The 23,593-nt window shown below is 32.5% G+C and overlaps 1 pseudogene; it reads left to right on the forward strand.

Moving 5' to 3' along the window:
* The window catches only part of LOC129232190 (uncharacterized), a 222,266-nt pseudogene that overhangs the window by 171,341 nt on the left and 27,332 nt on the right, over positions 1 to 23,593 (forward strand).

Raw genomic sequence — 23,593 nt, forward strand, 5'->3', positions numbered from 1 at the left:
GGAACGACCTTCAGGCACACACCTGCAAAGAGTTAACCTAATTCATTTTTAAATGTAAAATTTAAAAAAAATTCTTCGATGATGTTAGACTCACAAATGCAGCCGTTTTGAACTGTAACCCTCGTTAATAACAAATCATTCCAGAAGTGATAGTCGTAAATGATTCTTTCGTCCCCTGCCAACGACTTACTACCCCAGCTGCCACCTAACCCGGTGTAAGTAAGTGAGAGTAAGTTGTCACCAATTTCGGAGGGACTTCTTGTCTGTAACAAGCATGAACGTTTCTAGCCAAGTCATCCATGAGAAGTGATTTTCTTTTCCCATTTTCTTCTCTTCCTGCGCAGGATTCGACGTTGTGGTTGCCGCCATACTTGGGGCCGATGAGTTTGGCTTTTCCACCGCTCCTTTGATAGTCCTTGGATGCACAATGATGCGGAAGTGCCATCTGAACACCTGTCCAGTCGGCGTAGCAACCCAGGTGAGAAAGGAGAGACCCAAGACGCGGCCATCCGAAAGAGAAGCAACCACGCCGACTGCTTTATTTATTTTTTTTTCTGTTTTAAAAGTTTAGGTGTACTGCGTCTCTAGCTCTGCTTTAAACTGCATTGTCATTTCTTTTCAGTTTTCTCTTTTGCTGTCTAGTTTTTATATATATTTTTTTTTACCAGAGTTTAGCTTTGTTAGCTTCCCGGCGGTTCGTTCTGGGCGGTCCTGCCTCGTACATAGAGAAGTAGTTGCGGGTGCAATTTGTTCCTTTTTGTTCAAAGTGACTTTGATTGGTGGTTGTTAGTTTTTCGCTTTCTTTACAGGATCCAGAGCTCAGGAAGAAGTTTGCCGGAAAGCCGGAGCACATGGTTAATTACTTATTCATGCTTGCTGAAGATGTAAGTATTTGTTAATAATGCGTACCTTTTTTTTTTTTAAATACATTTTCTTGAAATAATAACTCCTTTGTCTTTCTGCGTTATGTTTTTTATCCTTAACAGCCATAAAAAAAAAATTGCAAAACATTTCTCACCGAGTGATCTGAACAATACTGCCATGGGCAGGTAAACGGCAATATCTGTGGAAATGAATTTTTGAGATATTTGAGGAAACTGGTTTTGCATTCAGTACTAACAATGAGGAAATGTTAGAATTGACATTTTTTTTTTCCGGCGGAAACAAAATAAGCAAGCTTGTACCATAAAGCTAATGTGCAATAGATGAAAAAATAAGAGAAATTTACAGTTATTGCCCTTTGCCTGCCCATGGTAGAATACATAGTGGTGCCATGGTATGTAACTTAGTTGGTCTGGATGAAATTTATTTACATTGTTATCTTCCTTTTCTTTTTAAAATGAATTATTCATAATTAAAAATGCAATATAGCAGCAAAATAGCACAGTAGATAAAATCCTGAGGAAATGCTAGCATGTTTTTTCTATAAAACAAATCCAAAGACGAGAGAGAGTTTTTAGAAAATAAACGTAATTATATAATTATAACTGAAATGCATATATATGCCATGTGTTTTAGATATATTTTACTTTAGTACATAATTAGTGATAGTATATGTTTTAAGATATAGTTGTATTACATTTAGTAAGTTTTTGATGTAGAGAGCCAGCATGTATTGTTGAAATAGGCAATCATTTTTAAAGGTTTTTATGTAATTTTTCCATTGATCGCTTGGGTATTTGATGAAATAAAGTGTACTTTAATGGGGAATTAATTTTCTCATACTTCGCCAAGTCAGTCGTCCTGCTGACTTGAAAAGTAAAGAATTGTCAAGGAATTTTCCTGATTTAGGAAAATTCCTTGTAAATAGCTACTTATCAAGAGGAATAAAGCACAAAAACCCAAATATTTGTATGTTTAAATGTCCCAATAAAATTAATTAAATATTTTTTTTTTATTAGGATAGAAGTTTAGGATGAATATATAGAAAATTGATTTTTGTTTACCAAAAGAGAAATTTTTAATTCAGAAGTAGTCATACTCATTGGAATACGTTAAAACTTCAAGAAAGTTTCGGTGATTTAGTGTGATTTTTTTCAAACAAAAAAACTTGCATTACTGACATTGAAATACTAATTTTGAGAACAAATGTTAAAATATGTTATTGACAAATTGTCAAATCAGAACAGGTTTGTATCTCTGTTAGGTTTCTTTTTAAATTGAATATCCAGCTATTAACACCAGATAGTACCAAATGCAAATACTTGGAGTTTTGTTTTGGAAGGGTTTTTGGCAGTTATTGTTTTTTTTTATTTGGCTTGCAAGCAACACTGTCAAAAACATGCTGTCAATATGTTTGACATGAGTAAAAAATCTTTCAAAAGCATTATATCTGTACCTCAAAGGCAGACTAACGCAAGTCCAAAAATTGCAATTTTCTGTTTGTTATTGCTTTGTATGTAAAATCCTATTCAGCATCGACCATGTGAACGTAATTCTAAGAAAAAAAATTGTTGTAACTATTAACCAGTGTTGAAATAGCGCGCGTCTTATCCTTTGCATGCACCAAACAAACATTTTCCCTCTTTCCTGTAAAGTAGAGTTTGTGTGACTTACATTGTTTTGGCTCTGAGGTACAGATATTGCCTTTGGGTCATTTTCCCTAAACAGCGCAATTTGGACAGGGCAAGGAATGGCATTCACTGTGCCAGGGGAATGACACTTAGAGGAAATAATGCGTTTTACTGACGATATTATAATTTATGTGGGAAAAGGAAACACTACTTTTATGAAATTGAAAAAGATCCAATGTCGTGGTGTCCAAAAAGTAGTTATTGTGGTTATTTGTTTCCTTTACATTTTACAGGGGAAGGACGACAGGGGAATGACAAAAATTTAAGTTAACTTATATATTGTCATAACTGCAAACAACAAATATCAATGTCACTTAAAGTAACGGGGGGGGGGGGGGGAACTCTATACAAACAAGAGTCAATCATTCATTGAGCGATTGTTACAAAATTAAATGAATTATCAAAGACAGGGTAATGACAGTCATTAAAAATACTTATCAAGATTTAACTTGAGATCACCCGAATAATACTCGACACCGTATATTTATTCAAAAAGAACTAATTAAGATTATTTCTATGATGAGACCAGAATTCAAAGATTAAATTATGAGTTAATACAACTATTACTAGGTGTGAGAAACATTCATTCCATTCCTCGACAGGGGAATGACAAAAAATCAAAGGACATTTTTTACTATTTTTTTTTAAATAGTGCAAACATTGAAGAATTTTTTTTTCTATTTTACAACATTGCATAACACTTCTTAATAGGTTAAACAACATTTTCTGTACAAATATGCATGGCTTCCTGAATCTTTAGAGCTGATTTTGCTTTAAGGTGGAGGTAGGGACACACAGGGGAATGACATTTATCATGTCAAAAAAATATTTAAATGTATAATAATAATAGAGTGTTTGTTTTAACTTATTTTACAAACATAAAAACATGTTGTTAAAGCATTCTAGCGTCAGTTTTATTTCTATACTAGTTAGTTTGTTATTTTTTGACTAAGGACAAGAATTTAGCAGTTTAGAGAAAATGACCCCTTTGCTGTTTTTGCTTTCTTACATTTCTTGTAGGTGTGAAAATTGTTATAATGAGAACACTGTAGCTTTTTTTAAAAATTATAAATAGTCATTCATTACCGAATTTTAAGTATTTTAGCCATTAATTAAACTGCTGCTAACTGAAAAATGTATGTCATTTTCTAAATAAGTTAAATCAATCTGTAGTCCTTAAAAATAATTAAATAAATCCTTGAAAAGTACTTGATTTTACATTTTTGTTATACATATGAGGCAGTGAGAAGCAAAGGGATGTAAGTGGACATTTTCAAGTTTTGAGTAAAACGCGTTTAAAGATAACATCCTAGGTAGGCTTTCATTGAAATTTTTTTCGAAATCATGCTGTACAGCAGCAACTACCAAGGCTACTAATACCATCTCTGGCCCCGAGACAGAGGAGAGGTTCACCTACCGTGTGTACTGGTTATCTTCAAATTTTTAATTTTGCCACTTGCATCCCTTTGCTTCTCACTGCCTCATATGATTCATGTACAATGTTTTGACTGAAATGTTGTGTTCTCAAGGTCCGGGCTCATATGGCATCCTTGGGTGTTAGAAGTCTACAAGAACTAATTGGACGCACAGACTTGTTGAAAGTCCACTTCAACAAGGATAATCCAAAAGCCCAAATGCTGGACTACTCTGCAATATTATTGGATGCTTTGAGCTTAAGGCCTAATACTGTAATTATTGGAGGCAGCTTGACTCAAGACTTTGCCTTGGAAAACAGATTGGTGAGTACTTGAAGGAAATGTTAAATCTCAATGATTAGAAAGTTTGAGATACAGTGGGGGGTGAGAGTGTGGGACAGGAGTACATTGGCATTTGGAGACTCGGCTACTTTCTACCTTGGCAGGAACAAAAAGATATCCTACAAATTGCCACCACTTTTGCTCTAGATGCTTAAGTTTTTTATTTCAATGGAATTTTTAATCAAGGTACTGCCTACCTGGAAAACCTGGAAATGTCAGGGAAAAGTCAGAGAAATTTACTTTTGTATGCAAATAACTTGGAAATATTTTAAAATTATAACCAGTTTCAAAAGATTTTTCCTTTTTTGCAGTTCAGTAAAATTAATTAGGTCAGAAATTCATGCAACTTGAAATTACTAAATGAAAATATTTATTTCCTTAAACCAGTTCTTCAACCCCACCTTTTGTTCTTTAGTTTTGCACATTCCAGTTTCCCATGGGGGTTGAAAAGTTTACACCCCTCAACAATGGTAGTTAGGTTGCTTCTGCAACTATTAATGAAAAACTGTTTAGTTTTCCCCATACCAGTTATAAATAAGCCCTTTAAAATAAGGGTAAACTAGTTTATAGATTATTGTTCAATTTTAATATTACTTAGCGGTGTTCTTGAGTTCTTTATCTCTGTAGTGATGTGCTCGTTAATTTGTGTTTAACACTTTGAGGTCTATGCCCGAGCGTCACTCGGGTTGCCATTTTGGTGAAGGGAACTAAGCCCGAGATTCTCTCGGGGTCAAATTTTTACTCTCTTAGCTATAAAAGTAAGAGTTCCATACATTTCTAACCATTTTAGATACTATCTATGAACCTTTGACTTTCAGAAAAAATATAGATGGCAGCACGAGGCAGAAATAATTACATGAATCGGGATGGAATATGGGGTTTAACCCGCTTGCAGTAGGACAGTCCCAGAATAACATGCTGAATGGACGAGATATCTTGTCATAAACTGCAAGGTGGTTAAATTCGAGTTTGCTTTGAAATGTACTATACAAAAGCAAATTTTATGAAATAATGTTTGTTTTCAAATTAAACCTATTTTTAGATATTTTTTTAAGATTTAAGTAAGTTTTTAATTGAGTCTGGGTAAATTTTTATGGTTAAAAATGTTTTTCTATGTGGAACTTTTTTTTTTTAGTTTCAGACATGCTTTTTTCGACAATTTCTTACTAAAATTGATTTTTATTTCATTCAAATAGTTAATTTATTACAAAAGAAAACATCTTGAAGTATGTAATACAGTAAAAATTACTAAAATACACATCTTAAAAGTATTTTTTACAAAATCGTGCAAAGGCCAAAAAAAAACCCACTCTGGAGGGAGATATGCGGTCGAAACGGCTCAGACCTGAAAGTGTTAAATGCTTTGAAACAATTCCTTTTGAATCCAAGCTAAACAGAGTGTAAAAATATAATCAAAGAATAGTGTTTTTTCACTGAAATTTTGTTCGATTCAGTGGGCAGAGAGCTCAGCTGTTGCAAAAAGGGCTTTACACATTTTTCCACACTTTAAAGCCCTTGTTCAAAAGGCAGAGGTTGCCAATGTTGAAGCGAATACAAATACCTGTGACACAGTCAAATCAATGTTGAAGTGCAGTGAACTTTTAGAAATAAAGTTGAGTTTCTTTATTTTGGTGGCATCAGAATTGCAAGGTTTTTTAATAAAATTCCAGGCTGGTAAACCAATGGCCCCTTTCCCTGTGTGAAGAGATGCATTTTACATTTAACAATTTAATGAAGTGACTTCTTAAAAGTTCTCAATGTTTCCCAAAAAACAAAAACTTGAAAGTTTCTCTTAAAACTAAGTATTTTAAGGATGGATGGATGTAATAGTTTGAAATTTACATTAAACAGTGATATAAAACGTAAGGTGCATAAAATATCACATACACATAGCCAACCATTAAAAAAATAGCGGAAGTAGCTAAACTAATCTTTAAAAAAGCACCGGGGAAAATTTTGTTTGGGGTACAAAAAACCTGAAAATGTCAGGGAAGTTGAAAAATTTTTTGGAGTAGACACCCTGTTTAATGTTTTTTAATGTTTTGTTTTTTATCTGGCAGATTAATTTATACTTTAATGGAGCTTTTAATGTTGTTTTAGTTTTTTTTTTTTTTTTTTTTGTTATTAGAAACTTTCAATGTTATTTAATCGCTTGGTGCAGATTTATTTGACAGTTAATTATTTTCTAATGGAGACACACAGAACTGCTTATTTGCCAATTTCGTAGCCCCAAATGCATCAATTTAACAAAAAGAAAGGGAGAAGGAAAAGCTATTTTATAAGAAAGAGTCTATTAAAATTCAAAACTGGGGAATGATATCGGAAAACAGTTATTCTATGGCTAGTATTAACACATCTGTTCAAAAAAATAGCGTCTGAAATACGCCAAATAAAGGAAAATTTGTAGAAGTTAAGTGATTAACCAATATAACTTATGGTATCTGCAAATAAGTAGTTTCATGTAATTTTGCATAAATGTAGCAGCAGCATACAGTTTCAGAATGTTGCCAAACTAGATATTCAATAATTTCCAATAGCAGTAAACCTATTTTATTATCAATACACCCTTATTACAGCCCTAGCCTAATTGAGAAACTATTTTTACCTCAATAAATAGCCATCTAAAATATCTTAGACTTTAAAGTTTGTTATTTAGAATTTTTCTTTGTCAACCAAAGAAGTTTTTAAATGTTATGAAATTATTTTAACCTTTCTCCTTTAATTTAAATTCTGTGAAAAATTGGACTAAGTTTTTGTTGTTTTATGTGTGTTATTTTATCTATGTTTTCAATGCCAAAATTTTTGTTATCAGAGAATCTAGTAGAATTACTATTTTGAAAAAAAAATTATTTAATTTTTAGTTTAAAGTTAGCTTGAGTAAGTAGTTTAACATCTGGATTGTAAATCAGGTGAAGTTTCGTGAAGTGTAACATTGAAGTTCTGTAACAGTTTTTATATTTTTTCTTTTGTTACGACCATGAACTACTTCTTAAAGAAAATCAATGCTATGCATTACCCCATTGAATCAGACGAAAATCTGTAGCTAGATTTTGAATCAATTTAATAAAATTATTTTTTTTAATCAACTATAAACACTCATCCAATTCAAATTAAACAAGTTCTTTTAAAGAATGGAAATCATTTCAGAAATGTTAGAGTATGCTTCAGTTTGCTTTCTGTTTGGATTCATTAAAACTTTATAACATGATTACGGTATCCTTATTTGGTCGTAAGTTGATGGATTGACAAGTATTTTTCAGACCTTTTTTTCAAAATCTGATTGACAAATGAGTTTTTTCTTCTTCCAGGACAATCTGCTTATCAAACAAGCTAAGGATGTGATAGAAAGAAAGAAATCAAATGTTACAATACATATGGACATTTCCAATGTTGACAGAACTTTTGGTTCCACACTGAGCTATCATATTGCTAAGTAATTATACAATCAACTTCATTCTCAGTCTTATGTCTTGTAAAGTTTCCTTTTATTTAAACTTAGTTAGCTTCAAGAAACTTTCTTGTAAATGCTATATTTCTATTATTTCAATCAAACAGATAGTTTAAAGCAACATTTAGCAATTGCACAATTTAATGACATAATATAAACATTAAGCTAGTATCAAGTGGAAAAAAAGCTTTTTAGAAAGACTAATCAAGAGACTACTAGATCACTAAAGCAAAGAGACGATGAGTTGCATATTTGTTTCAGACAAGCTTTGGTTAAAGATTTGTTATTGATATGGTTTCGTTTTGGTAAATGATTTTATTGATGCAGGAAGCCTTTATTAATTCCAGGGAACATAATATCATTTCTCTGAAGGAAAGCCTCAAAAACCAATATCGTTAGTGAAGTTTGTAAAGTTTCAAAAGTCCATTGTCGACGCTTGGCTAATTTCAGCTTTGAAAGTAATTCGTTGACTTGAATAACGCTCACTTTTAAAATTACTATTACTCATATGGTTTTGGCAACAATTGAAGGGCTTGTACCACTGACCCATCAGTAGCAGAGCAAGTATAGAAAATGCTAATGATAAAAAATGCAACATAGTCTGAATGCGTCTCTAGTACCCAACCTAATTTAACCTATTTCAATTAATATTGTTCAAGTGATATGTATGTGCACAACTGCATCGGCTAACTTAACCTTTCTAGCTCAAAGCAATTTATCAAGCCCTTGATTTACCTCAAAATATTTTCTTACCACTATTGGAGACGCTCAAATTTTCATATGAGGCAGTGAGAAGCAAAGGGATGCAAGTGGAAATTTTCAAGTTTTGAGTAAACCACGTTTAAAGATTAGCCCCTAGGTAGGCTTTCATTGAATTTTTTTTCTAAATCATGCTGTACAGCAGCACCTACCAGGACTACTAGTACCATCTCTTGCCCCAAGACAGAGGAGAGAGGTTCACCTACCATGTGTACTGGTTATCTCCAAATTTTTAATTTTGCCACTTGCATCCCTTTGCGCCTCATATGAGGTGTTATTTCAGTCTAATAATGTATTTGAATTATATTCTCATACTTTATGCCAAGTTTGGTGCCTTTGCAGCTTATTGTAGTTCTCAATCTGGTTGGTAATCAGTACTGTCAGTGTATGTTTTCTGAGATTCCAGTTCATGCCTTTCATGTCAAACGAAATTTTTCGCAAAAATACTAGCTTTTGGACAGACTCTATGCAATCTGTAATTAAGCACCAGGGTATTTAATGTCAAAACGTTAAAATTGAGATTCAAGCCTTGTGTCATTAAACAACATTAATATCTGCTAGTGTATGTTTTTGAACAAATAAGGTGTTATCCATGTTTGCAAAACTTGTTACCATTTCCAATATATTTGGCTCTTTCATTAGTTTGAATTATGAAAACAGCCATTAGTTCCTATGGTTCTAGGAAGCTATCAAACATAGAAATGAATCAAATTCCAAGCAAGCATATTAAATAATGATGAAAAAAAAGTACCACTACCTCATTATTTTTATTGGTAATTGTTCCCTTCCATGGGAGACGGTAATTTTGTCCCGCACGTGATGCTTCATATATTTTATAAAAATAATAATTTAAAAGGATAATGAACAAAATTTTGTTGCTTAAGAAATCACAAACGCATGTGTGACTTCTTAAGAAAATACTTTCTTCAAAAATTATTTCTTTTTTATAAAGTATAGGTAATTGTAACGTGCGGGACAAAATGACCATTTTCAATGGGATGGGCATATACATATTTTTTTTCATGGGGTTTAAATAGTTATTTCTAAACTAATGAGACATGTTTCCTTTACGTTGGAACCATAGCTTTCAAAATCTACAATTTGTTTCGTCATTGTTGCATTAATAGAGCAAAAATATTAGCTTATTCATAAGCAAGTTATCAGAGGTTGACTTTGGATGTCCCGCACGTGACGCTTGTAAATAAATTTTATTTTAAATAACAAAACTGTTTAAGAAAAATATAGCTGCATCAGGAGTATCTTTGTATCAAATGTAAAGATTTAAACAAATACTTACCCCTGTTTCATTAAAATATTAAGAGATATGACGAAATGTTGATGAAATTTAAGTGTATTTTTGCACATGACAGTCGAATGGCCCAATTGCCTCTTACTCAAAGGATTTTACATTCATGTATGTTTTGTTTATATAGTACCTTTCAATAATTATGAAATGAAGGTATGCCATAAAGTCATGTAGAATGCATATACTTTTGGTTTTTATGAAAATTAAATTATTTATTGGTTTTGATGAAACTAGATATTTGATATGCACTTACAAGAAATTTTGTTTACTGAGATTTTATTTTTTCTTTCTAGGAAATATGGTGGAAAAGGTCTCCCAGATAATAGCATTAAAATAAAACTGGAGGGATCGGCTGGTCAAAGTTTCTGTGCATTTTTAGCACCGGGAGTGTGTGTGGAATTGGAAGGAGATGCTAATGATTATGTTGGAAAGGTAAGCATTGCAAAAGCAATACAACAGGTATTTTGTCTGAATGTTCCAACTATGTAAAAAAATTTCGTATACTGAATTAATACAAATGTGACGACCAGCAACAGGCTCTTGGCCCAGCTAGGCAGGTTCTAGAGCCTCTATCCACCCCCTTGCTCATTACCACCTCTTCCGGTAAGCTGTTTCAAGTTCCCACAACCCTACTAAAGTAGTAGTTTTTCCTGATTTCCAGGTTAGCCTGAGATTTGAATAGCTTAAAACAATGTCCCATCGTCCTGCTTTTGGTGCAAAAATTTAATTCATTAACATCATTCATTTTGATAAATTTAAACAACTAAATCATGTCCCCTCTGATCCTCCTTTGCTCCAGGCTATACATATGAAGCCTATTAAGTCTGGTATCATAATCTAAGTCCCCTTACTAGTCTAGTTACCATTCTTTGAACCCTTTCCAATACACTTTCCTCAATCCAAATACACTTTCCAATATCTTTCCTCAGATAAGGCGACCAAAACTGCACAGCATACTCCAAATGGGGTCTTACAAAACTCCTATATAAAGGCAGAAGAACCTTCTTAGATTTGTTTGAAATAGATCTATTGATAAACCCAAGCATTCTGTTGGCTTTGTTACTTACACTGCTGCACTGTTGGAGTCCGTACCGGCTATGAGAATATTTCTTAATGTAAAAAGCTAGTATGCACATTTAATTTCACTGATAACTATTATTATGAAGAAAGTACTTTTTCCTCAGAAGTAAATGGCACAAAAAAAAAGATACACAATTAATAACTATTTACAAAATTGTAACAATGTAAATCTTAGTCGCACAGTATTGAAATATTATTCTATCATTTAAAAAAGTAAAAACTATTTTGTGTTGAAGTAAAGTTTTAGTTGTGAAAATTAATATATTTTATTCGTAAATTATCATGTATACTAACTTTCAAACTTGTTTTGCTTTTTGAAATATTTGAAATAATGCCACATACTAGTTAATGTATATAAAGTTCTACCAGGCTATTTTTGCTGTATTTGAATTCCATTTTAAATCGGTTAAATTATGCTAACTAACCAAATACAGTAAAACCTGTCTACAACGATACTGTTGGGACCTAAAAAAAATATCGTAATAGACAGGTTATCGTTATACACAGTTTGATTATTCATGCTGACATTTTGCTGGGCCCCAAAAAAAATATTGTTATATACAGGTTATAGTTATAGACAGTACCGTTATACACAGGTTTCACTGTAGCATAAATCATTGTTTCAATTTTTCTTTAGTACATTTTGTTTCTAGTAGTTTATTACCTATCTTTGCTCATGAGATGAATATTATGTTTACTAGGGCTTATCTGGCGGGACTGTGATAGTTTATCCGCCCACACGCTTATCCCGCGAGTTCAAATCTGAGGAAAATATCATTGTTGGTAATGTCTGCTTGTATGGTGCTACGTCCGGAAAAGCCTTCTTCAGAGGCATTGCGGCAGAGAGATTCTGTGTCAGGAATTCTGGTGCCACTGCTGTTGTCGAGGTAACGAACTCATTATAATAGTTTATTTTTCAGCAACATCATCATAACATTGTGTATGGAGACATTGTCTTATCCGTGAGCAGTACTGCTGTGGGAAGATAAAGAGCAGTATCTGCAGAAACAATGTTTTGTGATATTTTAAGAAATAAGTTTTGGATTTAATACTAACAAATGCAAAATGTTGGAGTTTGAGGTCTTTTTGTGCTTTATTTTCAGCGACAATAGTTGTTGTAAATAAAGCGCATTATTTACGTTGGTTTTTCATTTAACTCATGTTGTAGCACAAAGCTTATATGATAATTTTTCATTTAATAGTTGTTGTGCTTTATTTTCAGCGACAATAATTGTTGTAAATAAAGCACATTATTTACGTTGGTTTTTCATTTAACTCATATTGTAGCACAAAGCTTATATGATAATTTTTCATTTAATAGTTGTTGTGCTTTACCTTCCCAGAAAAAAAGCTAAAGTACAATAGATGACAAAAATGACAAATGAAATCGGCTGAATACATTTCTCGTGAGCATGCTAATAAAATTCTATTTGGAGATTCTTATGTCACTGAGTAAGACATATTTCTTGCAGTAATTTTGTGATCCCCAAAACACTACTTGCCTTGAACTTACTATTCTCTGTTACAGCTTAAAATTGAGCATAGTAAACATTAAAAAATTGAATTCATTTTGTAATATATTGTAGCATGCTAATATGAAATTGATATTGTTTTAACTAGTTTTGTTTATTTCTTAGGGCGTTGGAGACCATGGTTGTGAATACATGACTGGTGGTTTTTGTTTAATTCTGGGTGCTACTGGACGTAATTTTGCTGCTGGAATGTCTGGCGGCATTGCATATGTTCTGGATGAGTAAGTTTTTTGTTTTTTCCTTTTATTCTGCTTTGAAAAAACATTTCCTGCCATTTCATTTCATACTTTCTTTTACCTTTGAACATTCATTTTCATCAAAATTTATCATTGAAGCTATTATTGGGCTTTCTTTTTTATAGTTTGAATATAGTATAGTTAATGCAAATCATAAGTCCAGTTTTTATTTTATTAGTTTTTTTTTTTTAACTTTGATTTGTCTATTTTGAATTTTCCTGTTATCATCATTTTTAAACCATTTTAAAATCCATGATTATATTGCTTTTTGTAAAGTAGTAGGGGTGTGTCGTTTTTCGTTCATTGAAATTAGCACTGGGCCAGTCATAAGAAGAAATGAAGTCGAGTTTAGGCAGATAACTCGACCGGGGTAGTTGTTATCTGCGTGTCGAGTCGCCGAAGTTTCTCTGTATATAGACTATAAGAGCTTTTTAAGGTGCTTTAGACCTACTTCTTTGGAATGTACCTAACCCCCCCCCCCCCCCCGTGCCAAAGAAAAAAAGCCTGTACAAATTCTAATGCTAATGTAAATGTTCACTTTAGGCTTTTTATGGCATTAAAACATTAGTTTCTCTTCATATATGTCTTATCACACAGTAAAGATCTTTAGTAAATAAGAAACCATATCGGTTTCCGGTTTCTTATTTACTAAACTACTATTTTTCTATCTTCGTTTCAGAAACTGAAGCAGATAGCCAGAGTGCACATTACCTGTAAATTGTGGCAGGTACTTTCATCCTGTTGCATCTCACCTTTTTTTCTCTTCAATTGTAGGAAACGCATGCTTGAGTCCCGCAGCAATTTGATGATGGTGGATCTATTACCACTGGAGCTTCCTGAAGACCTTACTTTTGTTGAAAGCTTATTGAAGGAGTTTTTCGAGAAGACTGGTTCAGCTGTAGCCCAGCGCCTATTGTCCAATTGGCCTGCCTCTGCTAAATCTATTGTGAAGGTTTGCAACTATCTATATTTTGCATATCTACTTACCTTTATTATCTATGCATTTTGAAATATATTTTCAGATGTCCATCGTATTAGAAGTTAAAATATTGCCACATCTTCAGTTGCATTTTTATTGACAACTGTTAGTACAGAATCACTTTACATCATGAAAAGATTTGATATGAGATTTTTTTTTTTTTTCGAGGGGGAGGGATAAAATATTGAAGTTTATGTGGACAGTTTGGATAGTTCCTAAATGAGACCTTAGACAATTTTCAGTTGAGAGCTGTGATGTATATGCATACAGCTGAACTTCAACTTAATATCACTCAAGGGGTTGATGGGGAATAATGCTGTGCGTGGGAAAACGTATACAGTCGAACCTCTCAATAAGGGACACTAAGGGGACCAGACATTTTGTCCATAAAATAGAGGTGTCCCTTATTCGGAGGTGAATGAATTGATGCATGCCGTGTACTTAGTAGTATAATATCACAGTAAATATTAACACTAAGACAATTAACCCTTATGATTTAATACTGAAAATGTTTGTTATATGCTAAAAAAAATTCATAATTATTCAAATTTCTAAGTTTATATTTTATTAATTAAAATTTAATCAAATTTTGTAACGGCAAAGTTTTGTAGCATACAGAAATAATTTTGAAGTAATTCATTACATATATTTACTTTATGTTATGTAAATTACAATGTAATATTATGGGAATTAAAATTAATGTTCAACAGGGGTGATTGTGTTACGGTTATTTTACCGGATTTTCGGTATTTACATCTTGATTTCCGGTATCTTCATCTTCGAAAATACCGGAACCATCCTATATTTTCAGAAAAACCCACTTTTGTAAAATTTAGGTCGATGTTTCATGAAACACCGAAAGTCCAAATTGAAGACGTTTGGTATAAAGCGTAAGCTAACCGTCATGTTTTGCAATCTCTGTGGTAATTATTAAAGAACAGCTGGGGTGAGAGATGGGATAAAGGCTAGATAAGAAGAGAAAGGAGCGTTACTTGATATTTTTTCCCCTTAATATTTTCTTTTCAAGATGCCTAATATCGTTCCTCTTCCTGTTGCATATCTTAATATGCAGATGATGTAACTAGGGTTGCCCATTCCCCCCCGACTGCGATGGCACCCCTCAATTTTACCAAGCCCCCCTTTTCCCTCAAGAATTGCCACCCACTAATAAAAAGACTTAAATTCTTCTAAATTAATTTCTCCAAAAGTTTCTATGGTATAATCTGCTTCATGACCCCCCCCCCCCCTCCCCTCCCGACACAAGCACATGAAAAATCCTTGCTGTAACTATATTATTAGATTAAATTGCTAAAATATTTATTCACCAAGATGGCCTATGGCTTTTCTCTGTTGTAGATGCTTGATGTAATAGACTTTGCAGTCCCCCCCCCCCCCCCCATTAAATGTTGAATTTAGCGTATATCGAAAATTGGAGAGCGATATATCGTGGCATTAAAATTCGGATATCACCTAGCCCTATTGCGCAGTGATCATAATACATTCTGCCCTTTTGCCCCAAACTTATTTAATTCTGAAATATTTATGCACTTTTAGAAAAATGAATGTAATAAATGGTTAAGGATTCAGATACAATGGAGGAAAATAAAACATTCTTTGAAAAATTTTTAGAAATGAGAAAAATTAAAAGAATTTAATTCTCTCCCATGCACATGGACATATTAAGTCCAATTTAAAACTTTCGAGTTTTAGCCCCCAACAAATAATATTATGTATATAAATAATGTGTGCATACACGTAATGTGTATATGTATGCCCATCAAAACACTTTTTCTTCTTGGAAAAACGTTCAGGTATTTTTTCATGGAGTCACAATCACCCCTGGTTCAAATTTTTAAGTTTTTGTATCCAAAGCTAATTAGTTGCTGTGCACTCTTCGTCAGTCTTGAACCTACTTAAATAAGTTGATGAGCGGGGCAAAACATGCATGTTAATTTTCAGCAAGTTTTTTTTTTTTTTTTTTTTTAAATACATTACTTATTTTCTTCACACACCTATGTTTAAAGTCAAACTTAACTCGAATTATATTTTTTGGAGGAAAAGTGAAACTTGAATTCCAGTAAATTCACTATTTCTTATGTGCTTATACATTATTTTTTTGCATTTTTTGGCTTTGTGACTGTCCCCTTTAAACCCCTTGAGGACCAGCGCTCGGAAAACGAAAGCGCAGCTACGGGACCGAACGTTCCGAAATGGAACGCCGCCATCGGCCCGAGCATTTACAGCAGTTAAGCCTAACTGAACAAAAAATATTCATATAAAATCAGCATCTCAAAATAATGGCTTGAAATTTTAATTTTGCTTAAACAATGTACTACTGATTACTAATTACTAATATAAAGACTATTACATTATTAGAAGGAACGAAATAAGTAGAATACTAAAACTTTAACCATGTGCACAAAATTAAATTATATGTGCACAAAAACAAAGTTAGAGTTTGACATCGTGAGTGTGGAATCAAAGAAAAAGAAATGTAGCAAAAAAATATGTTCCTTCTGTAATTTTGATTAAAACAACTTAGGTCAACGAATTTAAACTAGTTATATTTCCCACGCGACGAGTTTCAAAACTGCTTCATAATTCACTCGAAAACATTCCCTTTCACTCACTTCGCTATTCATTTTTATTGCAGTTTCCCATCCCCAAATGAAAAAGAATAAATACAGAAGAACAATATCAGAAAGGATTCAAAAATAATCATAAACTTCAGGCCTCTTGAACTCATTCCTGTACTCTCATCGAACGGGGAATCCCAAAAGACTGGAACACATACGCGAAAATATTTTAACCTTCCTTCCCTCCCCCATAATTTATTCAGCTAGATATATATCTCTTTCAATTACTCGTAAAAAAAAGAGAAGCAAAGATATAAGCGAGAGCAATTGAGACCTCATAAATCATATGCGCAGAGCAGTGATTCACTGTTGTTTATATAAAAAAAAATCTATCCCATTGAGAGGCCCAAATAAGAAACTAAAGCGAGTACATGAAGGTCTAATACCATGTGACTCGAATAGGATCAAAGTTATAGCCATTTAGCGCCATCTAGTATCATTTAAATATTCAATTCAATCGTTCCATTTCGAGAAAGCACATACGTGACGCTGGGACTACAGCGTCGATCAGAGCGCGTAGCGGATAAGTGACGCTGGGCTGATAGGAGAGGAATCGTTGCGTAGCGTCCGCGTGACGCTGGGTGCGAACGGGTTAAACAGAGTGTCCCTTAATTAGAGGTAAATACATGAGAGTCCCCATTCAAAGGGACTGGGACCAGAAAAAATGTCCCTCAAATAAAGGTGTCCCTTAATGGAGGTTCTACTGTAGTTGATATTTGAAAAATCTTAAATACTTACCACAAATCAAGAATACATTCTTTCTTGTAATATTTGCAGGTATTTCCAAAAGAATACCAACGTGCCTTAAACCAAGCAGAAGAGGAGAAACGGATGAACTTGACAAATGGTCCTACCGTCGTTGGAAAACAGAAGATAACATCTGGCGTAAAGGACATAGAGGATGTCATATCTAGTGGAGAAAAAATTGATAAATTAAGGTAGTTTTTATTTTGCATTTTTCTCTGTCTGTCTTCAAGCAGTTGTGTGCACATGCATATACAGTATACTTCCGAGGGCATGTAAACGGCAGTATCTGCAGAAATGAGTTTTCAGGATATTTGGATGGCTCACTTGCCAAATCGATTAACTCCATAAAGCAAAAAGTAGAGAATAGTTATGAAGATGTAGTTATCCATAGGGGTAAATAGGCCCTGGTTTTACATTTTCTGCTGTCATATGGTCAGAAATATACTGACAAGAAGACCTTACAGTCTCAGAAATTCAGATCGGGATGAAATTCAGCAGATTAGTAGTACCCCTTGAGAGTATCCACATAGTAAAGTAATAAAGCGCATCAGCCAGAACGTTCCGAGAAAACAGCCGCTAAAGTTTTACATGTAGCTTCATACTAGTAGAGATTTTCGCCAGCAGCAACTTGGTGGTTATGTGGTCAGCATACTGGATTCCTCTGCAATCCATCTTAGGTTTGATACCTCTCAAAAGATTTTTTTAAATTTTATTTATTAAAGTGGCTGTTACAGCTAATTGAAATTTGAACTGAAGGTAATTCTTTATTTTTGAATGCGTAATGTATTTTTAATCAAGAAGATAGAGATAAATTCAATCAATTATAAATTATAATTTGAATTACCATGGCAACAAAATTAGGGTAAAATTTGTTAATTCATGTAAAAAATTTAAAAATATAGTTTTTATTTATCAATTATTTATTTATATATATACACCAGAATGATAATTATCATAAAAACACAGAAAACAAAAATTGTTTTGACATCTTGCCCAATGTATGAAGGAAGATTGTTTACAGGAGTAACCTTTCGTAAAAGATTCGTAGGAAAACATACTTCATTAACATTCATGAAAATTTCTCTTTTGTCAGAAAGTTTGGAAGTATACCTAATCATTTTATTAAAAATTGGCGATGACAGTTGATGATGGACTATTGATTGCATTTTTATAGTCTTCACGAGTATTTTTCTATTTTTTTCAACGAGATACGCACAATTTTGTGCATGCTATATTAGATTCTTTACCTGCCTATAAAAATAGACATTGCAAGATTGAACAAGTGAAGTACATTTTGGTGAAAAAAAGAATTCTTCAAGAGGTATCGAACCTGAGATGGATTGAACGGGAATCTAGTACGCTGACCACAGAGCCACCAAGCTGCTCCAAACAAAAAATCTCTACTAGTATATAAGCTGCGCGTAAAACTTTAGATGCTGTTTTCTCGGGAAGGTTCTGGATAGTGCGCTTTATTACTTTTCTCTGTGGATTCTCTCAAGGGGTACTACTAATCTGCTGAATTTCATCCTGATCTGAATTTCCGAGACTGTAAGGTCTCCTTGTGAGCCAAAACTTAAATATAAATTCATATGCTAAGCATTGATCAAGCACTATTAAAGCAGGAATGAGGATTTTTTAAATAGATTTGGCAATTGAGGCACTCGTTTAAAGAAACACGTTTTGGATTCAATACTAACAATAGGCAAATGTTAGAATCGGATATTTTTTCCCGCTATTGTTTTCAGCAGAAACCAAATGAGCAAACTTGTACAATAAAGCTAACGTACAATAGATGATAGAAAGGCAAAAAAAAAAAAAAATTGCTGCTTACCCCTGCAGTTACTGCACTTTATCTGCCCACGGAAAGTGTCAATCAATTTTTTCTGTGTAAGATTATTTTAGAGAGGATCGACCACACTCCTTTGGCTGAACCAAGAAATATTTCTGCACAAAAATAAAATCAGCATCTTTTCAATACTTTTTCATTAAATTCTTCTTATACACTAATCCTCTCTTTATATTATTACTAGCAAAAATACCCGGCGTTGCCTGGGTTAGCAATAATTATGAGAAACAATCGTTACTTGCATTTGTTTTCTGTTTTAAGTGAAAGAACTTAAAACACACCTTTTTGATGTGATTTAAAATCTAGCTTCTTCCTTACTCATAAAACTAAAGTAGCAGTAAGTAAAAAGAGCAAAATATTCATTTAGAAACGAAAACACGAAATTTAAGCGTGTACAAATTTGAAGAATTTCCGAAATATGAAATTAAACTTCACATGTTTAAAAAGATTTATCAGTTAATACTTATTTTTTTTTTACATGGAGTCTTACCTTCTCTGTATGTCTATTGAAGAACAAACTGTTTAAAAAAAATGTAGCCGCGCGCCCGTGATCCCCTTTAACTTGCTTTAGTTATTTTGGAAAATTTTAATTATTGTGGGTTCTTGGTGCGATTTAAAATGTTACCGAATTTGCGGGAATCATTTTGGGATACCTTGGATAATGCTCCCCCTCCTTACTTTGTAAAACGGTATGTTTCTAATTTTTGTTAAAGAGATATTTTCGCCATATGCTAAGATACTTTTGGTCACCATAAAATGGCGTTAAACAATTTCATTCGAAATGTTTCCAGAATAAGTAGTAAAATTTGGCGATAGTTTGAATTTGTGCACAAAGTCACATTAATGGAAGTTTTTGTGCTGTTTATGGATTTGCCTAATTTAGTTGCTGGATTATTTTACAGTAGAAAAAGTTTTTAAAGATTCTTTGATTGACGATATTTTGTTTACATGGTGAAAGCTGACAAACATTTTTACGTAGTCTTTGACTTCAAAAACCGCGACAGTTGAAAAAACTGCCAAATGCATCCGCTACTGAAATCTTTTTGCATAAATTTTGGCGAGGTTTCTGCTGTTAGATTGGATAATGATTAAAAAATCCAATCAGCACAAATAATAAGGAAAAACCCATTAATTACACTAAAATTCCATTTAAATGGAAAATAATCAACCAAATCTAGTTATTATCCAATCTTGGGGGAAAAAACGTTACTTTAAGATTTGACTTGAGAAAAACCTCAAACAGTCAGACGAAACACAAAAACATTCAACAATTCTAACTATGAACTGGGAGTTGAGATGATACACTATATAATGAATTGGGTTGAGGAAAGCCTTCGAACATGGAACAAGAAAAGCTCATAACTCGTTTTTCATACAACTTAGAACTTTCTAACAGATGCCATCTTCAGCAGAAAAATAAGCGCTTTCGATGGACACATAACTTTAATATGTGCACGTATTTTTTCACCGTCATATTGGGGCATTTATGCGAAAATTTGGAAAAATTAGAATTAAAAAAGGAACTATCAATCGGATTTTTATCGAACTGGTCTACAAACCTCCCCAGTACCAAAAAGAACAAACGGTGAAAGTTTCAGCCAAATCTGCTGGGTAGTTTCTGAGATCTTAGGGAACAAATTTACCAAACTCCATTTTTATATATATAGACTAGCTGCATTGCACAATCTACCTCAAAAATAAATGGGGTCAAGTGCCCCATGTTCAGCAATCAGGCTTTTCTAAAAATTTCCCATCAATTTTTTAGAACAGAGCAATTTTATGATCCAAAATTCAAATTTAGAACTCTTTGTATTTCTTTAAAATCACAAAACTTCAGTCATCTTTATGTATCAACCAGCATTAGACAGCAGCATGTATTAATAAATTAAATTCTGAAATTTTCATAAAAATCCATCAGAACTTAGAAAGCCCGGACAATATGATATTTTCTTTAAAAAAAGCATGAAAACTAAACCTATTACTTTGCTTCACGAAAATATCATCTGCTACGAATCAAAAATTCAATTTTATTTAACTTCAATTCTGTGACCAGAAACTGCAGAGGATACTTCAAAAATGAAGATAAGCCTCGTTTTAGAACATGGAATTATCTTAAAATGTAGAATTTGGGTGTGTTCTAATTATCCCTCGAACTTTGGGTTAAGCTCACATTGTGCATCTATTTAAGGAATTTACATGCTGCAAAATTGATCAAAAATGACTTTCGCATTTACAATATTAGTAAGGATTCTTATTTTTATTCAAAAACCAACTTTTTTTTTGTCGAAATCATGCTAATCAAAATATGAAATTTTTATAAAAAGCTTGTAAAAATAATTGGATTAAGTTTCTCTAAAAAAAAAAAGTGAAGGAAAATGCAATACAGTTCAGTAGTTCTGAATATTATTATATGCAACATTATAAATGATGAAAATCCCATTATGCTATGAAATATACTTTGTACTGAAGTATTATTATATGCATCATTTATAATGTTGCATATAATAATACTTCAGAACTACTTTGATCCACAATTTCTGAATATTTAACAGACATACTCATAATTTAATAGCATCAATACATCTAGCAGCATTAAGCTGAAGAAAAACTCCTAAACTTAACCAAGATTAAGAAATAATAATTATAAAAACCAGTTAGAACTAAATGTTAGCTTGGTTCAAAATGATGCTGCCACTTTGGTCCCTTTGAGCCATTTCAGCCATGATGTAAAATAAATTGTTTTAATAAAAGCAGTGCAACTTTGAATCAGAAAAATAAAAATTCTAATGGTTTAAAACCTATTATTTTTATTTCATAGCATAATGGGATTTTCATCATTTATAATGTTGCATATAATAATATTCAGAACTACTGAATTATTATTATATGCAACATTATAAATGATGCATATAATAATACTTGACTATATAGTTCTGAATATTATTATATGCAACATTATAAATGATGAAAATCCCATTATGCTATGAAATAAAAATAATAGGTTTTAAACCATTAGAATTTTTATTTTTCTGATTCAAAGTTGCACTGCTTTTATTAAAACAATTTATTTTACATCATGGCTGAAATGGCTCAAAGGGACCAAAGTGGCAGCATCATTTTGAACCAAGCTAACATTTAGTTCTAACTGGTTTTTATAATTATTTTTTCTTAATCTTGGTTAAGTTTAGGAGTTTTTCTTCAGCTTAATGCTGTTAGATGTATTGATGCTATTAAATTATGAGTATGTCTGTTAAATATTCAGAAATTGTGGATCAAAGTTACTTTGAATGACTTACTCCATATTGTAGAGTAAGTTTCCTCTTCAGGATTTTTTGAACTGTAACTGTTAAAAGTTTGTGACTTATGAGGTTAATCAAAGATTTTTGATTTATAAACTTTTTTTTAAATGGAAACTTAGATTTTATGTGGTTTATTTAACTTAGATTTTATGTGGTAGTTTTATTCATTTGTAAATTCATTACTTTCAAATTATCATATGAAGAACATCAGAAAATATTAACAACCAAAGAATTTATGTCATTCTGTTTTGATTTCCAGAGGCTTCATGAAGTATAAGCGACAGACAAATCCTTATAGAAAACCCGCTGAAAGGCTTCAAGATTGGAATGAAATTTACGACTTCCAAGGAGTGAGGAAAACTATAAAAGGCCAAGCTGCTCGGTTTGTTTGCACTTTGTTGATATTTAATTTAATAAAAATAACCTAAAATAAATAGACACACTCATAATGAAACAAATTTTTATGTACTTTTTTTTGTTGTGTGTGTGGAGGAAGTCTAACATTATAATCGGCTAGGTTAACCATTATGAAATTTTCAGGGACAGTGCAATTTTTAATGCATATTTGTATGCATAGTTTTAGGATTTTTTTTTGTGCATATAACTCTGGCTTTATTTATGAGTAAAGCCTAGATTACATGGAAACTAGCAATTTGATTGACTTAGATCTCTGACTTATTTTTCACTAACTTATGAGAGCCTCTTGAGTCCAGAAATCATCTCAGTTTTATCTATAATGTTTAGTTTTTACGTTGTGCAAGGATCAACTGTACAATTTCACAAAGAATATAACATTTTTAAAAAAAAATACAAGAAAAAAATTAATAAAAAAGAGTTTAATTTGTCAACAACAATCACTAAATTTTTCTCACATAATGTGAAAAATATCTTTTATGCGCTTCTGATAAACACAGTATTATGATACATACCTTAATGATCCTATATATATATATATATATATTGCATCCACAGTAAAGTGAAGGAAAGTTTGTTCCAGATAATAATTATATTATTTTGGAAAATAAACATTTTATTTCAATTTGAAAAGCTTTGTCATTTATACGTGATACTTAGAAATAAATAAAAGAATTTTTTACTGGGATAGTCGAATCTATCCTTTTGGGAGGGGCACACTCTCCCTTGGCCTCAACTCCCCCTAAACTCTGTTACTGTTCATCACAAAGAAAGAAGAATTGGATCAGCTGTATTTAATTTTGTAGAAATGAATAGTACCCCTTATTCTTGCCAATAGCAGAAGAAAAGGATTTATCCAAGTTCTAGGATATGTTTAGAAGGTCTGAGGGACTCTGATATTTCAGTTGAAAAATTACAATGTCATTTTTCATGCATGAATAAATTGCTGCTATAAAATGATTATCCGATATCTAAATCTAC

This window comes from Uloborus diversus, unplaced genomic scaffold, assembly GCF_026930045.1.
Source record: "Uloborus diversus isolate 005 unplaced genomic scaffold, Udiv.v.3.1 scaffold_11, whole genome shotgun sequence".
NCBI classification, from domain to species: Eukaryota; Metazoa; Arthropoda; class Arachnida; order Araneae; family Uloboridae; genus Uloborus; species Uloborus diversus.